The sequence below is a fragment of the Lepidochelys kempii genome, chromosome 13, assembly GCF_965140265.1.
Source record: "Lepidochelys kempii isolate rLepKem1 chromosome 13, rLepKem1.hap2, whole genome shotgun sequence".
Taxonomy (NCBI): domain Eukaryota; kingdom Metazoa; phylum Chordata; order Testudines; family Cheloniidae; genus Lepidochelys; species Lepidochelys kempii.
This window is the reverse complement of record NC_133268.1, coordinates 26,636,426-26,658,505: the sequence shown is the minus strand read 5'-3', so window position 1 is coordinate 26,658,505 and position 22,080 is coordinate 26,636,426. Positions and strand designations below refer to the sequence as shown.

At 43.5% G+C, this 22,080-nt stretch overlaps 1 long non-coding RNA gene across 2 annotated transcripts; it reads left to right on the top strand.

Annotated features, from left to right (window-relative positions):
- The first annotated feature begins 63 nt into the window (after nucleotides 1–63).
- Nucleotides 64–20,817, top strand: LOC140897353 (uncharacterized). Of its 2 annotated transcripts, XR_012154709.1 has the most exons (3): nucleotides 64–167; nucleotides 15,777–15,942; nucleotides 17,984–20,817. It is a non-coding gene; the product is annotated as an uncharacterized lncRNA (long non-coding RNA). The 2 variants fall into 2 exon arrangements; XR_012154710.1 differs by lacking the exon at nucleotides 15,777–15,942.
- The last annotated feature ends 1,263 nt before the right edge of the window (nucleotides 20,818–22,080 follow it).

Below are 22,080 nucleotides of genomic sequence, written 5' to 3'. Positions count from 1 at the left end.
CGTGGTGCGCGTGCGCCCGGGACTAGGCGGTCGCGTGTGAGTGACTCATCGCAGCGCGGAAGGGTGTGGCTGAGAGTCGCTGGGCCGGTGACGGGGCCAGGCGAGGTGGGAGGGGGAGTTCCTGTGACCCCTGGCTGGGGAACAGGCTTTGGGCAGCCCCTGCAAAGGTGAGGCCGCGGGGCTCCCCGGCAGAGCTGGGTAGCGGCGGCTGGGGAGGCCGCGGGGGGTCCCCGCACGGTTGGGGCTGTGGTGGGGGAGAGGCTCCTGGGCGCCCCGGCAGAGATGGGGCAGTAGGGGGGCGGGGTGATGGGGGCAGACTCGGTGCCAGCTCATGCTGAGGCCCCTAGGCCTCAGCTGAGCACTAACAAAGGCAGAGCTGGCCCCCTCTGTGTTAGTGTTGCTAAAATAGGTATTAGATTTATACAGATGTTTAATCTTTAACCTCTGTGAAATGCCCGTAAATTGCTGTATGCGTTAATCTCACTTATAATATCAGTAGCCTGTGTTATAAAGTAGCATTTAAGTGTTTGCTCTGTAACTGTAAAAGTGTTTGTTCTGCAACTGGAAACCACCAGTCAGGAGGGAAAAAAAGCATTACCGAATGTGAAATACCAGACAAACTATTATAGACCATTGGAGGACAAAAGACTTGGTTGATTACTCCCCACACACCTGTGAAGAGGAGACATGCATATAGACTGCCCCCACAGCTCAAACTCGTGGAACAAGGAAATAAAAATCCCTGATTAAAAAAAAAACAAACTATCTTTATGCTACTTGGATCTGAGGGAAAATGATTACTAAGCAAAAGCAACAGATTCTCTGTGATTTGTCTGGGTATCCGTAAAAGACAGATAGAGCTTTCTTATTGCAGAAGTTTCTACCATCTCTTGAAATCTGAGACTGTAACTCATTTGTGTGCATATGTTTACTTGCTTTAACCTTGTAAATAACTCTCACTTCTTTTTCTTAGTTAATAGATCTGTAGTTAGTTTATTATAGGATTGGCTACAAGCACTGGTTTTGGTGTAAGATCTTAAGTGCAATTGACCTGGGGTAAGTGACTGGTCCTTTGGGACTGGGGGTAATCTGAATATTGTTAAGTTTCAGAGTAGCAGCCGTGTTAGTCTGTATCCGCAAAAAGAACAGGAGTACTTGTGGCACCTTAGAGACTAACAAATTTATTAGAGAGTAAGCTTTTGTGGGCTACAGCCCACTTCATCAAATGCATAGCATGGAATTTATAATAAGGGGTGCGTGTGTGTGTGTATACATACACACTCACACCACACATACACAGATAAGTTGGAAGTTACTGCATATTGTTGTGATTTTTGGTGTAAAGGATCATCTATCACAGGCAAGCTTGCCTAGGTGGCAAGATAGACTGGAGTACTCAAGGGGACTGTCTGTGAGTCCATGATTAGGCTATTAAAATGTCTGAAGTGTTTACACATAAGAACATGGCGGGGTGGGGGGGGGGGGGTAGCGCTATATGTGAAAGAAAATGTAAAATCAAATGAAATAAAAATCTTAAATGAATCCACATGTTCCATAGAATACCTTTGCTCTAATAAGAATATAATAGTAGGGCTCTATTATTGACCACCTGACTAGGACAGCGATAATGACAGTGAAATGCTAAGGGAGATTAGAGAGGCTATCAAAAAATAAAGAACTCAATAATAGTGGGGGATATCAATTATCCCCATATTGAGTGGGCACATGTCACCTCAGGACGAAATACAGAGACAAAATTTCTTGATACTTTAAATGACTGCTTCTTGGAGCAGCTGGTACAGGAACCCACAAGGGGAGAGGCAACTCCTGATTTAGTACTGAGTGGAGCGCAGGATCTGGTCCAAGAGGTAACTATAACAGGACCACTTGGAAATAGTGACCATAATATAACAACATTTAACATTCCTGTGGTGGGACGAACACCTCACCAGCCCAACACTGTGGCATGTAATATCAGAAAGGGGAACTATGCAAAAATGAGGAGGTTAGTTAAACAGAAATTTAAAAGGTACTGTGACTAGAGTGAAATCCCTGCAAGCTGCACGGACGCTTTTCAAAGACACCATAATAGAGGCTCAACTTAAATGTATACCCCAAATTTAAAAACACAGTAAAAGAACTAAAAAAGAGCCACTGTGGCTTAACAACCATGTAAAAGAAGAAGTGAGAGATAAAAAGGCATCTTTTAAAAGTGGAAGTCAAATCCTAGTGAGGTAAATAGAAAGGAGGATAAACACTGCCAAATTAAGTTAAAAATGTAATAAAAAAAGCCAAAAAGGAGTTTGAAGAACAGCTAACCAAAAACTCAAAAGGTAGTAACAAAATGTTTAAGTACATCAGAAGCTGGAAGCCTGCTAAACAACCAGTGCGGCCCCTGGATGATCAAGATACAAAAGGAGCACTTAAAGACGATAAAGTCATTGCAGAGAAACTAAATGAATTCTTTGCTTCAGTCTCTATAGCTGAGGATGTTAGGGAGATTCCCCAACCTGAGCCGTCTTTTGTAGGTGACAGATCTGAGGAATTGTCATAGACTGAAGTGTCACTAGAGGAGGTTCTGGAATTAATTGAGAAACTTAACAGTAACAAGTCACCGGGACCAGATGGCATTCACCCAAGAGTTCTGAAAGAACTCAAATGTGAAATTGCGGAACTATTAACTATGGTTTGTAACCTGTCCTTTAAATCAGCTTCTGTCCCCAGTGACTGGAAGATAGTTAATGTAACGCCAATATTTAAAAAGGGCTCTAGAAGTGATCCCCAGCAATTACAGACCGGTAAGTCTAACGTCAGTAGCGGGCAAATTAGTTAAAACAATAGTAAAGAATAAAACTGTCAGTCACATAGAAGAACATAAATTGTTGGGCAAAAGTCATCATGGTTTTTGTAAAGGGAAATCATGTCTTACTAATCTATTAGAGTTCTTTGAAGGGGTCAACAAACGTGGACAAGTGGGATCCAGTGGACATAGTGTACTTAAGGTTTCTAGAAAGCCTTTGACAAGGTCCCTCACCAAAGGCTCTTACGTAAATTAAGTTGTCATGGGATAAGAGGGAAGATCCTTACATGGATTGAGACCTGGTTAAAAGACAGGGAACAAAAGGTAGGAATAAATAGTAAATTTTCAGAATGGAGAAGCGTAATTAGTGGTGTTCCCCAAGGGTCAGTCCTAGGATCAATCCTATTCAACTTATTCATAAATGATCTGGAGAAAGGGATAAACAGTGAGGTGGCAAAGTTTGCAGATGATACTCAACTGCTTAAGATAGTTCAGACCAAAGCAGACTGAAGAACTTCAAAAAGATCTCACAAAACTAAGTGACTGGGCAACAAAATGGCAACTGAAATGTAATGTGGATAAATGTAAAGTAATGTGCATTGGAAAAAATATCCCCAACTATACTTACAATATGATGGGGGCTAATTTAGCTACAACTAATCAGGAAAAAGATCTTGGAGTCATCGTGGATCGTTCTCTGAAGACGTCCATGCAGTGTGCGGTGGCAGTCAAAAAAGCAAACAGGATGTTAGGAATCATTAAAAAAAGGGATAAAGAATAAGATGAATATCTTATTGCCCTTATATAAATCCATGATACGTCCACATCTTAAATACTGTGTACAGATGTGGTCTTCTCATCCCAAAAAAGATATACTGGCATTAGAAAAAGTTCAGAAAAGGACAACTAAAATGATTAGGGGTTTGGAACAGGTCCCATATGAGGAGAGATTAAAGAGGCTAGGACTTTTCAGCTTGGAAAAGAGGAGAGGAGACTAAGGGGGAATATGATAGACGTATATAAAATCATGAGTGGTGTGGAGAAAATGAATAAGGGAAAGTTATTTACTTGTTCCCATAATATAAGAACTAGGGGCCACTGTTAGGATATAGATATTCAGGCCTGTCTGTAAAGGCCTGTACTCTAAGAATTTAGGTGTATTCTTATCACTTAGCTAATTATAGAGGTATAAAAGAATCAAAATCACTGTCTGCTGGTGTAAGGGCCTTCTCTTACTGTGACAGTCTGAGGCTAAGGCCTCTCGCTAAGCAGCAGAGACAGCCATAAGCTGGGAAGCAAATGGTCACATCCTCACTAGTCACATTGAAATAAAGTGCTATTGGGCTGTTAGGAATACAATCCTGTCCTGATAATGCCTATCACCTACAGAGAAAATGTAAAAGGAAACTTAGTTTGATAGCTTCCTGTCTGGCAAGAACTCACTTATCAGTAGCTGGGATGTGAAATCCTCATTTCCTATTGTTTGTGTGTATAACCTCTGTCTGGTTCTGTGATTGTTTCTGTCTGCTGTATAATTAACTTTGCTGGGTGTAAACTAATTAAGGTGGTGGGATATAATTGGTTAAATAATCATATTACAATATGTTAGGATTGGTTAGTTAAATTTCAGTAAAATGATTGCTTAAGGTATAGCTAAGCAGAACTCAAGTTTTACTATATAGTCGGCAGTCAATCAGGAAGGGGGGGGAATGGGAATCATGTTTTGCTAAGGGGGGAAATGGGAACAGGGACACGGGTAAGGTTCTGTGGTGTCAGAGCTGGGAAGGGGGATACTAAGGAAGGAAACGGGAATCATGCTTGCTGGAAGTTCACCCCAATAAACATTGAATTGTTTGCACCTTTCGGGTATTGTTGCTCTCTGTTCATGCGAGAAGGACCAGGGAAATAAGCGGGTGAAGGAATAAGCCCCATAACAGCCACCAAATGAAATTAATGGGCACCAGGTTTAAAACAAATAAAAGGAAGTTCTTCACACAGCGCACAGTCAACCTGTGGAACTCCTTGCCTGAGAAGGTTGTGAAGGCTAGGACTATAACAGGGTTTAAAAGAGAACTGGATAAATTCATGGAGGTTAAGTCCATTAATGGCTATTAGGCAGGATGGGTAAGGAATGGTGTCCCTAGCCTCTGTTTGTCAGAGGGTGGAGATGAATGGCAGGAGAGCGATCACTTGATCATTACCTGTTAGATTCACTCCCTCTGGGGCACCTGGCATTGGCCACTGTCAGTAGACAGGATACTGGGCTGGATGGACCTTTGGTCTGACCCAGTATGGCCATTCTTAGGTTCTTATGTACACTTGATGCTTGGTTGGTGAAATCCAAGTATAGTACTCACAAATAGTTTGGAGTTTGTGCCCTGCTTCTTACCAGTCTGCCCTGAGGTTGGTACTCACGCTACTGAGCCGCTCCAAAAAGCATGCATATGCCACAGTTCAGTTGGGTTTGTAGATCATAACCCAGCACGGTTAAAGTTGAGACTTGATACTGAGAGTTTGAAAGGTTAAAGAGTTGACTGTGGTTCACTCACTGTGTCTTACGATGGTCTTGACAGAAAAGACTTGAGCCATTATGTAAAGAGAGGGGAATCTCCTGTAAAAAGAAAACTCCAGTTCAGGAGCTGAGCGCTTTGCTCATAAATTTTGACCAGCTGTCCAAGGACCCTCCCTGCCCTAGGCACCGCAGAGGGGAACACTGCACTGGAAATGGCCTGATTGCAGGACCTGGCAGCCCAGGAAGAACACAAGCATCAGAGCTGCAGCTCAGGGGGACAGAGGCAGCCCTGGCTGCAGTCAAGACCTAGGAGGAGGAGAGATCCCACCAAAGACATATGGAACAACTAACGGTCGAAGCCAGTGAGAAAGCGAAGGAGGGGGCACACAAGAGGCAAACAGAAGTTCAAACATTGCAGTACAGAGTACTGGAGCAGCAAAAGGAGCTTCCCCAGCCAGCAAGCGTACCCCTCTACAACACAAGGGAGTGGGAGAGCATCTGCTTAATTTCTAAAGAAACTGACTGTATGGAAGAGTACCTGTCCACCTTTTAGAGACTATGTGGGATACACGATATCCCAGAGGATACGCCAGTGCCTATCCTCCTAATCAGATTAACTGGGAAAGACAGTCAAGTTTTTAATGATATCGAAGAGGTGATGCTAAAATGTATAAGAAATTTAAAGAAAATGTACAGAAAAAATGTAAGATTACTCCTGAGACCTGTCAGTTGAAGTATAGAAGTCTCAAAACGTTTGACAATATCACTCATGTTGAATATGTACCTAAAATGTGTAATTTTTGAGAAAATGGATAATGGGGCAGCGGCTGAGAATGATTATGAAAAACTGATCTGAGGGCCCAGGAGTAATTGTTATGGGTAGTTACAAATGAGGTAAAGACAGCCATCTATAACAAAACCAAATCTTCCACAGTTTTATAGGCTGTAGAAATTGCTGATGGATATGAATCAAGGGCTCATGGGGGGAATTCCAGGGGAAGGGAAAGAGGGGTTTGCAAGTAAACCTAACCCCAAGGGAGCACAGGTTTTAAAGCCCCCTACCAAAAGTGAAGGCAAGTAGTCTGCCATCACTGTGGGACTCCTAGGCACATAAAATCAATTTGTCCAAAACTTGAGGTAATCCCAAGACCCACACCCCATCCTGCCATAGCAAGTGGCACTACCATTGTCCCAGAGGCAGTGGACGAGCAGGTTTTTGAACCAAAGAACTATATCAGGACGAGTCCTGGGAGGGTAGTAAAGAAGTTGTTAAGAATGCTAAGGTATAGATATAGCATCCCAAGTCACTCTGGTTAAGGAAAGTTTGGTAAGGGAGGAAGACTGTCTCCCTGGTAAGAGTTTAAATAGATTGGCTTAATTCCCTCTATCTGTACTTCTGGCTAAGGTCCACCTTGAGTGTGAGGATTTTAAGGGAGATATTGTTATAGGTATTAGGACGTACTGTTGATATTTTAATAGATAATGATATTTTATCCATGTCTAAGCAGGTTAGTCATAACTTGCAGCCAGAAAGAGTGTGGCCCTATCTCCCCTCCCAGAATACTTGGGGGGAGGGAGGATTCCTTTCTGACCTCTGCTGGTGGCCAGCCGAAACCTGAAGTAGGTGCTTTAGGAACATAAGACAAACTGGAAATAAGCTGCAGGGCTGTTGAGCCCTGATCCCTACCATCACAAGCAGCCCCATCACACAATTGTACTCATAAATTTCTCTCTCTCTTAACTAATCAAGTTGTTTGCCCCCACAATTCCTATGGGGAGGCTGTTCCAGAACCTCATTCCTGTGATGGTTAGAAACCTTCTAATTTACAGCCTGAATTTGTTTGTGACCAGTTTATTTCAATTTATTCTTGTGCCAGCATTGTCCTTTAGCTTAAATAGCTCTTCCCCCTCCTTTGTATTTATCTCCTAATACAGCGGTTCTCAAACTTTTTTTCTCGTGGACCACTTGAAAATTGCTGAAGGTCTCAGCAGACCACTTAATGATCTTTCCAAATGTTGTTTGTACCGTTAGCTAACTATTGTTAAGCACTTTGGATAAAAGCGCTGTATAAAAAACCCTTAATAATTAACTTTTTTTGTTCTACAAATAAAAGCACACAACTGTTATTTTAATATCAGTAGTCTTACCTTCCTAATGTGATGGATGTGCCCTCTCTCCCCCGCTGCGGCAGCCCCCGAGCTGGGGCTGGGAAGGGGTCTCTCCCCCGAGCTGGGGCTGGGAAGGGGTCTCTCCCCCGAGCTGGGGCTGGGGAAAGTTGCCTCTTTCTCTGACTGCCGCAGCCCTGCACATCCCAAATTCCCTCCACCTCCTCTTCGTACCCCATTACCCCCTCCCACCTACTCCTTATTCCCCCTAAGGCCACCACCTCACCTTACATGTGCGTCTTCTCCAGGGTCCAGGAACCTAATTAGCGGAGCCATGCCTGCATGGCTCCGCTAATTAGGTGGGTGGCCCTTCACTATGTTGTGTGCGGCCGCCCAGGTGCACACCTTAGAGGGAACTATCCGCAGACCACCTGAATGGAGCTTGCGGACCGCTGGTGGTCCGCGGACCGCAGTTTGAGAACTTCTGTCCTAACGTATTTGTAGAAAGCAATAATATTCCCTCAGCTTTCTTTTTGCTAGACTAAACAAACCAAGCTCTTCAAGTATCTTCTTATGAAATAGGTCCTCCATTCCCCTGATCACTGTAGGGACTCTTCTCTGCACCTGGTCCAGTTTAAATTCATCTTTCTTAAACATGGTTGAGCAGAATTGTACACAGTATTCCAAGCGAGGTCTTACCCGTGCCTTGTACAATGGCATTAATATTTCTCTATCCCTAATGAAAATGCCTTGCCTGATGCATCCTAGAATCACATTTGCTTTTTTCACAACTGCATCACATTGGTGGCTCATAGCCATCCTATGATTGACCCGCTCACCCAGGTCTCGCTGACACCCCAGTTTGTATCAAAAATTCTTCTTAAACCCTAAACGCACAACTTCACACTTTGGACTATTGAATTTCATCCCATTTCTGTCATTCCAGTCATCAAGGTCATCCAGATCTTCTGGTGTAATATTTTGATTCTTCTCTGTATTGATGGTGTATACTTTATCTCATCAGCAAATTTCATTAGCACATTCTACTTTTTGTGCCAGGGTCATTAATAAAAATATTGAATAAGACTTCCCAAGACTGATCCTTGAGGAACTCCGCAGGTAACCTACCTCCAGACCAATAATTCACCTTTCAGCACTGCACAACCCATTGCCTTCTCCGCTTTAACCAATTCCTTATCCACCTTACAATGCTTGTACTGATCCCCATCTTCCCTAATTTAACTAGTAGTTTCCCATTTAGTACCATAGGTGATCAGAGCTCTTCTCAAATTCCATCAGTGAAAAGAAAGCCATTTTCTCCAGATTTGCAAACTATGCTCTGTGGGAATAATGATGTCCAAAATCAGGAAACAAAATGCACTGGTTCAGAAACTCTCTCACTCTACCAAATTTAAAATCGGGCCCAGGATGAAGGCTGATGTATTCTGTCTATAAAGTCTACAAAGCTTGACAGCATCATTATAACCTATCTGAATGTGTAATTTTTAATGATCAAACCATTGCTCTGTCTTTGATGCGTGCAAAATAAATCAGTGTTTCTGAATTAGGGTGGTTTGAAATTGTTTTATTGAAAAATCTTCCCTTTGGAAAACATGGTTTTGTCAAAACTGATATGGACTGTTGGGAAAATTGAAACCAAAAAACAGTTCTAATGGACATTATTATAATGTCATTTTAGTGTCAAATAAAATTTTCTCTTAACTGTCAACAAACTTTGATTCAAGAGAAAATGTTGATTTTTTTTGTTGTTTTTACATTTCTGAATATAATTTTTTTGGAACTTTGAAATTATTTGAGATGTAGATGTTTCATCTCAATTTTAGACAAGACAAAATGTTGAAGTATTGGAATTTCCCACAGGTTGGATATTCTATTTCCCAATCAATTCTATTCTGAACTGAAAATCTTTTGGCTTTATTGAAGTGTAAACAGAAAACCAACAAGCAGATAAAGTCCTTCAGGTCAAAGTCAGTGAAGCTTTTACATAGTGTAGACAGTATCTCAATACTCACGGGCTGCTTCCACTCCCATATGGAATTACGTAACATCCCAGTGGCAACCACAGCGGATTCACGGCTGGTGTAAATCAACATAGTTCTGTTGACTACATCCTTTATGTAATTTTTCCTGACTTTAGTAGAAAAGTGAATAAGTGAAAAAGCCAGTCACACCCTTTGCCCTTTACTTCATCTCCCCTTCCCACTTTTTATATCAGCTGAAAACAAGGCAAGCCAGTACCATGTGCACTATAGGCAAGTGCCCTGAGGACCATCAGCGCTTCATGGATCACAGATAATTTTTGAAGTCCCCACAAGGATTGGGCCAGCTTTAACATTTTGGGGCATTCTTGCAAAATGCTTTTCCACATCTGTAACTTAAATACATGATGATTATTTTACACAGACACCACTGTCTCCAGCTATCCACCACTTATGTCAATGAGTTTGTGTGGGAACTCGGGTGGTTCAGTCATCTGCTTAGCTGTCTCAGAGATAGTACACTCAAAGCCACTTTCTCTGTATTCTGTAGCACTGATGGAGACTAACATTTCAGCTGAAACATTCTCCAAACTTTTGCTGACAGTTCCTTTCACCATCTACATCTTACCAAACTTTGGTGCACACACTGAAATTCTCTTCACCTGCATATGGTCTTCCCCTGGGGGCACAGATTGCTACGGTTACAAAGTCTACCTTAGCCTGCTTCCAGCCCATGTCCACTCTGCCCTGTAGGTCAGCCTGTGCAGGCAGAGACCCCTTCCGCACCTTGCAGGGGATCTAGAGGCTCTCCGTGAAGTCACTTTCCCCCAGGGGTGAAGTCATGCAAATATGCCTTTCACAGGTCCTCCAGACTGTGGTGGACTGCAGGACACAATGCACTGCTGAGACAATGATATATCTATGCGGTTTCAGCTTCTGTTGGATGCACTACCACCCTCATCCCTGAGCAATGCATCATAAAACGTGTTCTGCTAATAGTGAACTGCCTTCATAACATCACTCTCTTGGTCAGGAAAAACAAAGTTTGCAAAGCTTCTGTGAAATGTCAAAAGGAAGATTGAGCAATTTTTGAAGATTGGACTTCAAATTGGACAATCAGGTTACGCTATGAAAGACACGTGACATATTAAAACTCTGGAACTCTCTTACGGGAGCCTGTGGTCAAGTTTTCCTTCCTTCCATATTACTCCCGTTCCCAGCATTCCTTACTGCTGGGTCATTCACAGGTCCATATCCCAGACAGTCTTTGAAGCATGGTATATTCTTGGAGAGTTCCACAGATCTCAAGATGCCGGGCATCTGCTGTAGATGGATAATATTAGGTGTAGAGCCCAGGATTATTGGATTAGTGATGAGTGTTCGTGTCATTTTCCCAGCAACCAAAAAAAAAAAAAAAAATTGGCTATTACCTGAGGAAGAGCATCCTGAATACAAACATCTCTCTCTATCCAGGGTGAAATTCACCCACTGCAGAATGTCGGCACATGGGTTAGGCACTACTTCAGTCCTGTTTACGCATTGTGGATTGTGTGATCCCCACACCAGCGACTTGTCTCATTCTCTCTCTCTGGTATTCATAGGTGTTTAAGACCAGAATGGTCCATTATGACAATTTAATCTGACCACCTATATAACATAAGATATAGAATTTCACCAGTGATTCCTGTATCAACGCAGAACATTATGTGCTATCTCATAAAATTACAGTCAGGTTTAAGGTTCCTTCTGCTGCTTCATGCTGGTAAATTGTGATTGTGCTCTGCGAGGTGCCTATGTAAAAATGCCATCTTCTTAATGAAGAGATCTGCTACTTGTATTTAGTTAATCAGATACGTTGATTTTAAAGATGGAAATAAATACTACTCTTTACTCCAGTTAGAAACACTGCAGAGCCAATACAGTTTTGGAGAGGGAGCTGGATTCTGTTTTGGCTTTGCATGCTCAACAGGATGGTTAAATTCCACTTCCATGGCTAAATTATGCTCACAGTTATATTTGTGCAACCTTATTGAAGATAATGGTGATCATGATGTCTGAAAGCGAGGAAAGTACAAAGCTCAGTTAATAATGTGTATTCATTTTTTAAAAGAGGTACACATTAGTATCCTATACAGAAGGGCTTTTCTGTCATTGGTCTTATTAATTTTTGTTTGTTTTACCTCCATCCTCAGTCCTCTGCCGTCTGTTAAGTCAGCTCACTTTTCATAATAGCAACACTCATTTTAATTTAATTAAATTTAAAGGTTCAATGGATGGAAGCTGAAGTTAGACGAATTCAGATGCAAAATAATGTGTGATTTTTTTAGCACTGAAGGCAATTACCTATTGGAACAACTTACTTAAGGATGTGATGGATTCTCCATCTCTTAAAAACTTTAAATCAAGACGGGGTGTCTTTCTACAAGAGATGCTGTGACAGACAGACTGACAATATCCTGAATGAACTCTGTTGAATTAAGTTAAGGTTAATTTAATAAGGTTTAATACATTTGGGGGTACATTGTATTAGAAATGCAAATGTTTATGTACTAATGTGAGATTGTATGGAACTTCTTTATCAAGGAGACAAGATCAATGCAATCTTTGGAAGGTATGAGAGTTCAGAGGTCTTTTAGGAACTGTGTGGGAAGTGGATTTTCTATGAAGTAATTTGAGGCTCACCTCAAATGCAGATTCTTTCCTCCAAAGCCAACCTAACCAAGATACACCCTGGGGAGAGAAACCCATTGTGTACCAATTACCTGCTTCTGGAAGCTCCACATCAAAGACTCCTGATCTGTATGAAAGGGTGGACAACCCTGCATAGACTAAACTTGTCATGAGTGTGCTTATTCTGAGCTGAAGCTGTGTGGAACTGGTAACCACAAGGACTGTCTAGAGTGGGGGAGGGGGTTCAAGGACTGCTTCTACCAGAAGTCGTGTTAGGGTTGGGGTTAATTCTGGTAAGCTTATTAGCATGTATGTAGGTACTTGCATTGTTTTTAATATGTTTGCTTTTTACCTTAAGAATAATGTGGGCTTACTTAGAGCTGTGTGATAGTGTAATTGCTACAGTTGTAACTGTTCTCAATCTCCGAAGAGGAAGCAAGCAGGCGCCCTTGGGTAACGGTTCTGTGCTGGGAAATACACTGTGAAGGCAGTGAGCTGTGCAGCCTGGGAATAGCCCAGTCAGAAGGGAGGGAGACTCACCTCTCCAGCCAGAAAAGCAACAGCTGAGGAGCTGGAAGCTGAGAGTGGGTGCCAGAAGCTGAGAGTGGGTGCCCTTGCTGAACCACTGAGGGGAAATACAGGTGTAGATGTCCTCAACTGACAGATGCTCTAGCTCAGGGATCTCAAAGTCCCGGCCCACAGGCCATCTGCAGCCTGAGAACCTCCCCACCGCGGCCCGCAGAAGAAACACTCATGCAGACATGCTGCCGGCAATGTCTGCTGCAGGCCCTGCTCCCATTGGCTGGGGGAGAGGGACAAAGATACCATCACTAGTCGCCAAGCAGAGGCAGCATCACTTTTTTCCCTACAATGAATATAAACAAGTCAAAATACCGACCACAACTCTCTGATGCTCACCTCCCTGCAATCCTGAAGGTTTCAACCGCTCAGTCACTGAAGCCAAACATCAACAAACTGACAGAACTGAAGCGTTGCCAGCTGTCTGTCAAAACACTAAAAACTCTCTGCCAGGCAAAGAATTATATAAAGTTGTAGGACAGTATTATCTCTAAGAAATACAAAATAAAAAATACAATATAAATGTTCTCTTTTCTGAACACCATTTTCAGTGACATGATTGGCCCGCTGGGAGGATTTGAGGACTGGCACTGGCCCTAAGTTGAGTTTGAGGCCCCTGTTCTAGCTCTACCAGAAATTATGGGCTTGATGCAAGAATTACTGTGTGAAGTTCTCTGGCCTGTGTAATGCAGGAGGTCAGACTAGATGTTTGTACGGGTCCCTTTTTGTCATAAAATCCATATAAGCACTACCATGTTTTCATAAGGGCATTTCTTTTCTTGCACTGACCCTCCCTCCCCAGGGGGCAAAATGCACCCAAAACACTGCTAACCACACAAAGTAAACTGTAGGAGGGGGAGAAAACTCACCCAAACATTGTTCTCCAATCTTCTGATTCCAGGACACAATTCTGACAGGTGCTGTGCACTCTGGTCCTGAGCCTGCAGAGCACTTAAGTACATGCACAAGTGATTTATCAGCATGTAAGTGGCCCCACTCACTTCATAGACTTGAAAGCTAAACACATAGTTTTGTAGTAAGCCAGAAGATGGAGCCCAAGCATAAGCAGCCAAGTCCTAGAGGGCAAGAAGCCAGAGGATTCCATGAGGACCCCTTGGCTATAGCGTGTCTATGGAGGGGGAGGGAAGGGTGCTCTACAGGAGGAAGACAGACTATATTGCTCTGGGAGTAGGTGTGCATGAGCCTGGGGAAAGGACCGTGATAAATGCTGCTAAACCAGAGCTAGTGGTGAGCACTGTGGACTCAGACTCTCAAGCATCTCGGGGGTAGCTTAATGCCCATTAGCCAAAGAGCAATGTATCTTAGCAGGCTGGGAGTCCAGACAGAGCGGCCCCCGGCTGAGTAATGTACCCCACCAGGCTAGCACATCTCAGCTCTATGCAAAGGCCTCAGTGTGGAGAGGGGGCTAGAGGTTTGGGGCACCTCCAGAGGTAGGGGAAGGGATGGTGCTAATGTTTAACTGTTATTGAATTCCCTTCACTCTCCCATCCCCACTTTGGCCCATTGGCCTGTACCCATTCCCTTGCTTAATATTCTTACATATAAGTAATTTCAGAACTCTGTGTTTAAGGGGGTTTTGGTGTGGGGACTTCTAGACCCACTCAAAGAAAGAAGGTCAATGCCCATCCAAAGAGGAAGAGGCAGGCTTGCCCTCTTAAGACATTTACCAGCACCCTTGTCCAGCATGGCATTGGGGTGGGTTGACTTCTGTGTCACCAGATATCTTGAGTCATTGTTTTCTGTCATCTGTTTCATGCTTGCCCTCACACTCTTTAATTCTCTGAAGAGTTTTGACATACAAAATGTATATTTAAAATAAAGTTGTATTTAGGTAAATGCCTCCTGCCACTACTCTGGCTGGCCGGTCATTGGGGTTAGTAAAGTAGGAATATTTAGCATAGATACAGAAAGATACTGGACCATATTATGTATTACTCCTTTCCTGCGCATGCCTGCCTACTTTTGGCCCCTGCCAGGATCCTACTCAGCTACTGGCACAATTTAGAGGACATCCAGAATTGCTTTCAAGTTGCAACAGTTTTCTGTGAGCTGTGTCAGAGGGTAGGTGGCCTTCTGAAATCTTTTATTAAACACAGCAGCCCCTATGACGAAGCCCAGACAAAAAAAACAAAACAAAAATAGACATCCAGAATTGCTTTCAAGTTGCAACAGTTTTCTGTGAGCTGTGTTAGAGGATAGCTGGCCTTCTGAAATCTTTTATTAAACACAGCAGCCACTATAATGAAGCCCAGACAACAAAACAAAAATAGAAACATACATAAAACAGATAAAAGTCAAAAGCAGAGAGCAAATTGATACAAGAAAATGCAACCTTCTCCTCCCTTCCAACATTCACAACTCCGTTGATAGGAGAGCCCCAACACTGATGACTCACTCCATCTTCCAAACACAGTCTACTTGGTGTCCAAAGTCCAATCAAAGCAGAAGTCAACCATGACTAATTGTCTTGGCTCAGTCCCATAACAGGTGCTCCATCCCTCTGTATAGGGTCCGTTACCTAGCGCTCAAGATACTGCTTTTGGGGTCCTCCCAATCTGACCCAAGCCCAGGTCCTTGATACTGTTAAGGAAAAGTTAGCACATGTGACTCCATTTTGGTTTGGGGCCCACCATTGTTTAAATGCCAGCACATCATACACCAGGAAGAGTAATCCTTAAATACTGAATCCCTGTGAAAATCCTCCTCCTCGTCTCCAGCCTGCCTTGACTCCCAGTATCTGGTTTTTGTCAGTCTCTAACTCCCTGTCTCTTGGCCTTGATGTGAGGCCTCCCATCCTGATAATAAAAGTTACTGATACATGGCTTTAGGACCATGCTGTGTAATTAACATACTGGTATAGCACGAGGAATGCACCAAGCAAGGTTAGGTGGTAGATAAGACAAGGGTTTGTTTATTGGCTAAGGTTTCTGATGCACAAGGGCAACATGCTTTGCTAAAAGGTATATAACCTTTGTATAATCTGCTTTCAGGGTCCCCTCCTGGCTAGCAGGGGGCACCACGCTTGAGCGTAATAAACTTAGTGTTTTTTGGGACCTCTGCAGTTGTTGACTTTATTTCTGTGCCTCAGCCTAGATTCAAACTGTGCGTGACCTATCAAGTGTAATTCGTAGCATTGGTGTGCGTGTCCTACAAGGTGTAATTCGTAACAGTTTTGGCGACCCCGAAGGGACTCTAGGCTTGCCCCAACAAGCGAGACTACACTCCTCCTCTCGGACAGCTCCAGCCGGCACAGGGTGAGTTCACCTTTGAGAACTCCAAGGGGGGGGGGGGGTAGGTGAGCCGTCGCTTAGGCGATAAGGTGGCACATTTTGTGTTCTTTTGGTAGCCCATTATGGGTTCTGGGCAGAGTGTAAGTAAGGGGACCCCTTTGGCTGAAATTCTCAAGAATTGGGGGAATATTTCTGGCACCCATGGGTTAGGCAGGAAAAAAGCTGTTATTTTATGTAAGGTTGAGTGGCCAACACTAACAACTCAAACATCTGTTGAATGGCCACCGGATGGGTCCTTTGCTGGGGATACATTAACAGTGCTTAGAAGGAGGCTGGAGGACAAAGCTCCAGCCCAGATGAATTATTGGTATGTATGGGACAACTGGGCTTATGCGCATGCAAAAGGACATCCTCTTTCCTCCTCCTTTTCTTATTCATCTCAGGGGTCTCCAGCCCCACTCTGTGCTATGCCTGCTTCTGCCCCTCCTCCGGCTTACCCTCAGCTTTCTGACTTATGCCCATCACCTCCTTGCTTGCCAATTAGCCGTGCTTTCTGTCCAGGTGACAAGCCTCATGTGGGGAGGACTCGGGTAGCCCTTGTAAGTAAAAATATTTTAAAAAAGAGACCAGGAGGGCTGGGGGCTAGTTAAGAAGCCCACCCTCCTTGTTAATTTGGTAGTGAAACAAAGCTAGTGCTCATGGAAGGGACAGTTCAGAGAAAAAAAAAGGATCGGCCCCAAGCGGGCAGGCAACAGAGAGAGAGATTGGAAAACAGGTTGGAAACTTCAAGGTCATCGTGAAAAAAAGAGGAGTAAATAATTACAGGAATGAAAAACGTAAATCCCGGAATAATACTTGGAATGGTAAAATCCAAATTTTGGGAAATAAACAAGTGATTTAAAAAAAAGTAAGAAGTTAACTCTTTAGTTGCTGAAAACAATTAAGCAGTTAAACTTTGTGAAATACTGGAAAAAAGAATTCTTGGTTTCTTTGCAGCCATTTTGGAAAAAATGGGCCCTTTTCCAAAAAAAATGCAATTATACAGTGCTACTTAATTAATATCTTATTAGGTTCCAAGAGGCTACAATAGGTGGTGTCTTCCTTTTCAGGTCGCTGTGTATTTAACAGCGGGAGTTAAAAGTAAAAGGCAATCAAAAGTCTGGTAGAGTTTATTGTGCCCTTTTTAAAGTAAGAATCTTTAACCTGTGAATCCAAAAGCAAGCCGGAAAGCATTTGTTTTCATGTAAATTACCTAACTAATAAGGTAGAGGCCACTGAAACCTATAAAACAAATACAAGAAAATATGGGTAATTCCTCCGTTTTGTCTGCAATTAACAAAGGTATTTGTATAAAAAGGAAATATTTTAAGCAATGACTGACTGCCAAAAGGGGTAAATCTGTGGGGGGTTTTTGTCTTTCAAAAAAATCAGAAAAAATTAATGCCAGCTGAAAAGCAATTCAACATCTCATGAATTAACTGGCACAATAGGAACTCTGTTCTGTGTTCTATGTGCTGTCTTGTGGTGTGTGTCTTGTGGCCAGAATTGCTGTGTTTAATTTTTCATAAAACAGTTTAATTTAAAACTAAATAAAAAAAATAAAATCAAAATGCAGATACTTGTTTTATTCAACTTGGAATACAAAGTGTTTAAATATCAAAAAATGTAATATACTAAAGTTTAATACATTTGCTTAAATAAAAAAAATTTCATTGGCCAGATCTTTTAATTAAAAAAATTGTTGTTAAAATTTGCACACCATCAAAGGTTAACCCACTCCCCATATTATACACGAGATCCTTCTGGCTACCTCACATTTCTAGCCAGAGAGCTGGGAAGGAAAAAAGCTATTAGACACCAGAAGTTGTACCAAGTGGACTCCTCAAAAGTGGGTGTGCTTGTCCTGGCTTGTTGCTCCAAAGCTCTGTAATAAAGTCATTTTCCTAGAAGGGTATATGTGGCATATATTATACAATAAGACTAAAGTGCTGTATAATGGGCAATGTACATGTGTTCTTTTTTAAACAAAAGGTGTATAAGTAAAAAGTGAAAGTTTCCTTTGCAGGTTAATAAAAGCCAAGAAGGGGAAAAAAAATAAAATGGAGGACGAGCTAATTCAACGCTGTAGCTGGCAGTCTCGGTCCAAAGATAAGACACTGGCCTGCCCAAGGACACTACTCACAGCTAGGATTTGGCTAACAGCCAAGAAAGAGGGGGGCTTAAATGTGCCCAGGCAGCTGTGAGATCTGCAACACACTGCCAGACATTAATGAAATGTGTTAGGTCTCTGTATTTACAGGTAAAAAAAGTCCTGCTTCAAGAATCCTGAGCAAACCTGCCATTTGTTAAAACCAGGTGACTGGGTCTACATAAAGGTCCATCAACAAAAGACGACTCTGGCCCCATGCTGAAAAGGCCCTTATTAAGTCCTGCTAACTACCAACACCGCTGTGAAGTGCCAAGGACTGACTGCCTAGACCCATGCTTCTTACTGCAAGAAGACCCCTCCACCTCAAGGTGACTTCACTTCGACTACTGATCAGCCTGTCCCTCCTTCTGGGTTTTTTTTTTTCTCCTTTCCTCCTTTTGAGCAGCAAAAAAAAACAAAACAAGGTGAAGTGCTAGTAACCTCTCCCTTGTCCACTGACAAAGCTAACCTGCATTCAGTATTTGCTAAAGAAACCAAAGCACTACAGGGTGATGTGCTAGTAACCTCTCCCCTGTATAATGCAAAACCATGCCTGTTCCAAAAGAGAAGGAACGCCTGCTCTGCTAAAACCACCAAAATCCAAGGATTCCTGACTGCAAAAGACACTGAGAATTGGCCTTGATGGCAAAGACGGAGCATTGTACATTGGCAGGGAGAAAGTTGCGGGATGTATTCTTGGGAATGTGAAGTAAAGTGGTGGGGTGGGTTTATTCCAGAGGCTGGAACTGTGCTTGTAGGCAAGTATAAATACCAGAAACGCCTTACAGCCACGAACATTACTCCCACCATCTGCCACCACTCCTTTGCAGGTAAAGGTTCCTGGATCCATCATAGCTACGTTAAGTTGGTGCTGGGACCCCCACCTGACCCTGACAAGCCAGCAGACGAGCCACTTCACGAATGAACACTACAACCAACCCATGGACTGAGCTTTCCAGCTACTGGGACCTTCATAGCCCACCAGGACTTTGTGTGTTCCTGTTTATTGGGCTTACATTGGGGGTAGTGTTTTTTGTATAGTACAGGGGAGGATGTCGACATTGGTATGGTTTGCCGGGGGTGGGGGTTCTCTCCCTATTCCCAAGTCCAGATCAAGGATGGGAGGGCAATAGCTTCTTGAATTTAACCCATGCTATCAAACAGGGTGTAAATCGAACGCAGTGTTGGATTTGTATTCGTACCCCCACATATTTAGGTCAGGGCGTCCCGTTGGTAGGGGTACCTATCCCCCTTAATTGAACACTCCAAGCTAAGCTATGGGCAAACACTACATTTAACTGGAATGTTACAGTCCAAATATGGTCTATTAATATGGTGGCCCAGAGTAATTATGCTTTGTGTGTGTCACAACATAAGGGCATAGAAAATACAGTTTTTGTAGGGAATTTTGTAGGGTGCAAGACCACCACCCAAATCAGCTCTGGTGGGGGAGGCCCCTCTACCTGCTCCAGAACCCTGTGGCCAGTCCCCGAGGGGTCTGGCTGGTATTGGTTATGCAATCACACAGCCTATAAGGTTCTCCCAGCAGGATGGTGTGGTACATGTACCTTAGGGGCTATAGTACCCACCGTGACAGTACACCAGAACCTGACCCGGCGAGAGATCCGCAATCTAGTATGGAGGGACCGACGAAGTATTCCTTTAAACCCCCTTTCTTTATCGGCCCAAAGGCTTTCACTCCTTTGTGCGTTGGTTTCTGCCATGGTTGGGAGTAAGCGAGCTGGAAAAAGCTATAGTTAACATTTCAGCGGCTTTGGAATTAATGGCAAATGCTACTGCAGATGCTCTATCTGCCCTTCAAATTGAAGTCACTCAGCTATCCCAAACTACATTGCAAAACCACCTAGCCCTGGATTATCTCCTTGCAAATCAAGGCAGGGTTTGTGCTCTGGTCAACTCAAGCTGTTGTGTTTTTGTAAATCAGCACCATAGGGTGGAAACGGACATCCACATCCTCAAGCAACAGGCAGCCCTATTACACCACATCAGCCTCGACACTACCAGCGCTGGATTCCAGGAGGTCTGGGACTGGCTCACCTCATGGCTACCAGATGTGGGGACGGCGTATTTGGTATTTACTTTTTTTGACTGTTATTGTTTTTGCGTTATTTTTTTAACGCCTACAATGCTGCAGTACGTGCTGTCGGCAGTTGCTAACCCTGCAGCACGGTTACTCAGCCCCGATATAGCTTACTGACGTACAAAAAAAAGGGAGGACTGTTAAGGAAAAGTTAGCACATGTGACTCCATTTTGGTTTGGGGTCCACCATTGTTTAAATGCCAGCACATCATACACCAGGAAGAGTAATCCTTAAATACTGAATCCCTGTGAAAATCCTCCTCCTCGTCTCCAGCCTGCCTTGACTCCCAGTATCTGGTTTTTGTCAGTCTCTAACTCCCTGTCTCTTGGCCTTGATGTGAGGCCTCCCATCCTGATAATAAAAGTTACTGATACATGGCTTTAGGACCATGCTGTGTAATTAACATACTGGTATAGCACGAGGAATGCACCAAGCAAGGTTAGGTGGTAGATAAGACAAGGGTTTGTTTATTGGCTAAGGTTTCTGATGCACAAGGGCAACATGCTTTGCTAAAAGGTATATAACCTTTGTATAATCTGCATTCAGGGTCCCCTCCTGGCTAGCAGGGGGCACCACGCTTGAGCGTAATAAACTTAGTGTTTTTTGGGACCTCTGCAGTTGTTGACTTTATTTCTGTGCCTCAGCCTAGATTCGAACTGTGCGTGACCTATCAGGTGTAATTCACAGCACTGGTGTGCGTGACCTATCAGGTGTAATTCACAGCACTGGTGTGCGTGACCTATCAGGTGTAATTCACAGCACTACACAGAAAGGAATCCCTCCACTGAAAACAAAAGACAGGAAAACAATCATAGCCAACAGCAATAGCTAAATCCTCAGTCATTACACAATACTGGTACCCCATGCTCCTGACATACTGGTCTCTATGATATCTAGGGTAAGTACAATGAACCATACTCTCGGTCCAGCATATTCCCCCTACCCAACACAATCTCTTTCCAATTCCCACCATATCATGAACAAAAACATTCACCAACATCCTCCTACTCCTTCTCTCATTTGCCCCAAGCATGCTGCGAAAGGTGTCTTGACCTATAGTCTGGGCTCCTCCCCAACCCTCAAAGAGAAGTCAGACAAACTCAACCCATATTAAACTTGGATGTGCCTCCACGACTTCCTCTTTTTCTCCAGGCAGCTCTTTATTTCCGCATACCTCAGCGACTTCCAGATTGTGTGTGTGAAATTCTCCAGAGAAGCCCCTGTAAGGGGGTTCATCTGAAATACCGCCTCACACCTTGTCTTCCAGAGGAAGGTACATGGGAGCATGTTGATGAGAGAGGTTCCCCCCAACCATTGCCCATATGCTTGGCTCTTGTCCTAACTTAACTAGCACTTTCAGTACCTTCACTAATCCCACCCTCACCTTCTGAGCCCATGGGCATTCCTCCAGCAGATGCTTCCAAGTCTTCTGGACACCCTCTCCTCTTTATATTTAAAGGGAACCCTATGGGACCATAGAAGTCTCAAAGCCCCTGAAATGACTCATCTGGGCAACCATCCAACTGCAAGGGCTCATATACCTGAGCCTCCAACACCTGTTGATGCATCCCCCATATGGTCTGTCCTCCCTTCCCCCACCATGTCCATAAGGACTGGACTACTCCAAAAAGATGTTCAGAGAGTTGGTTCTGCTCATCTGACTTCTCCATCCTTGCCACAACTTCACAAGCTTCCCTTCCCACCTACCCCCCCCCCACACACACACACCCACCAGTGCTCCCCCAACCCCTCTGCTGACAGCACTGAACCCAGATTGGAATCCTACTCTGGGTAGGACCCTGCTGGTTACTCAGGATCTGCTGCATCCTTTGCAGATAAAAATGCAAATTCAAGGTTCTAGAAAACACCTCT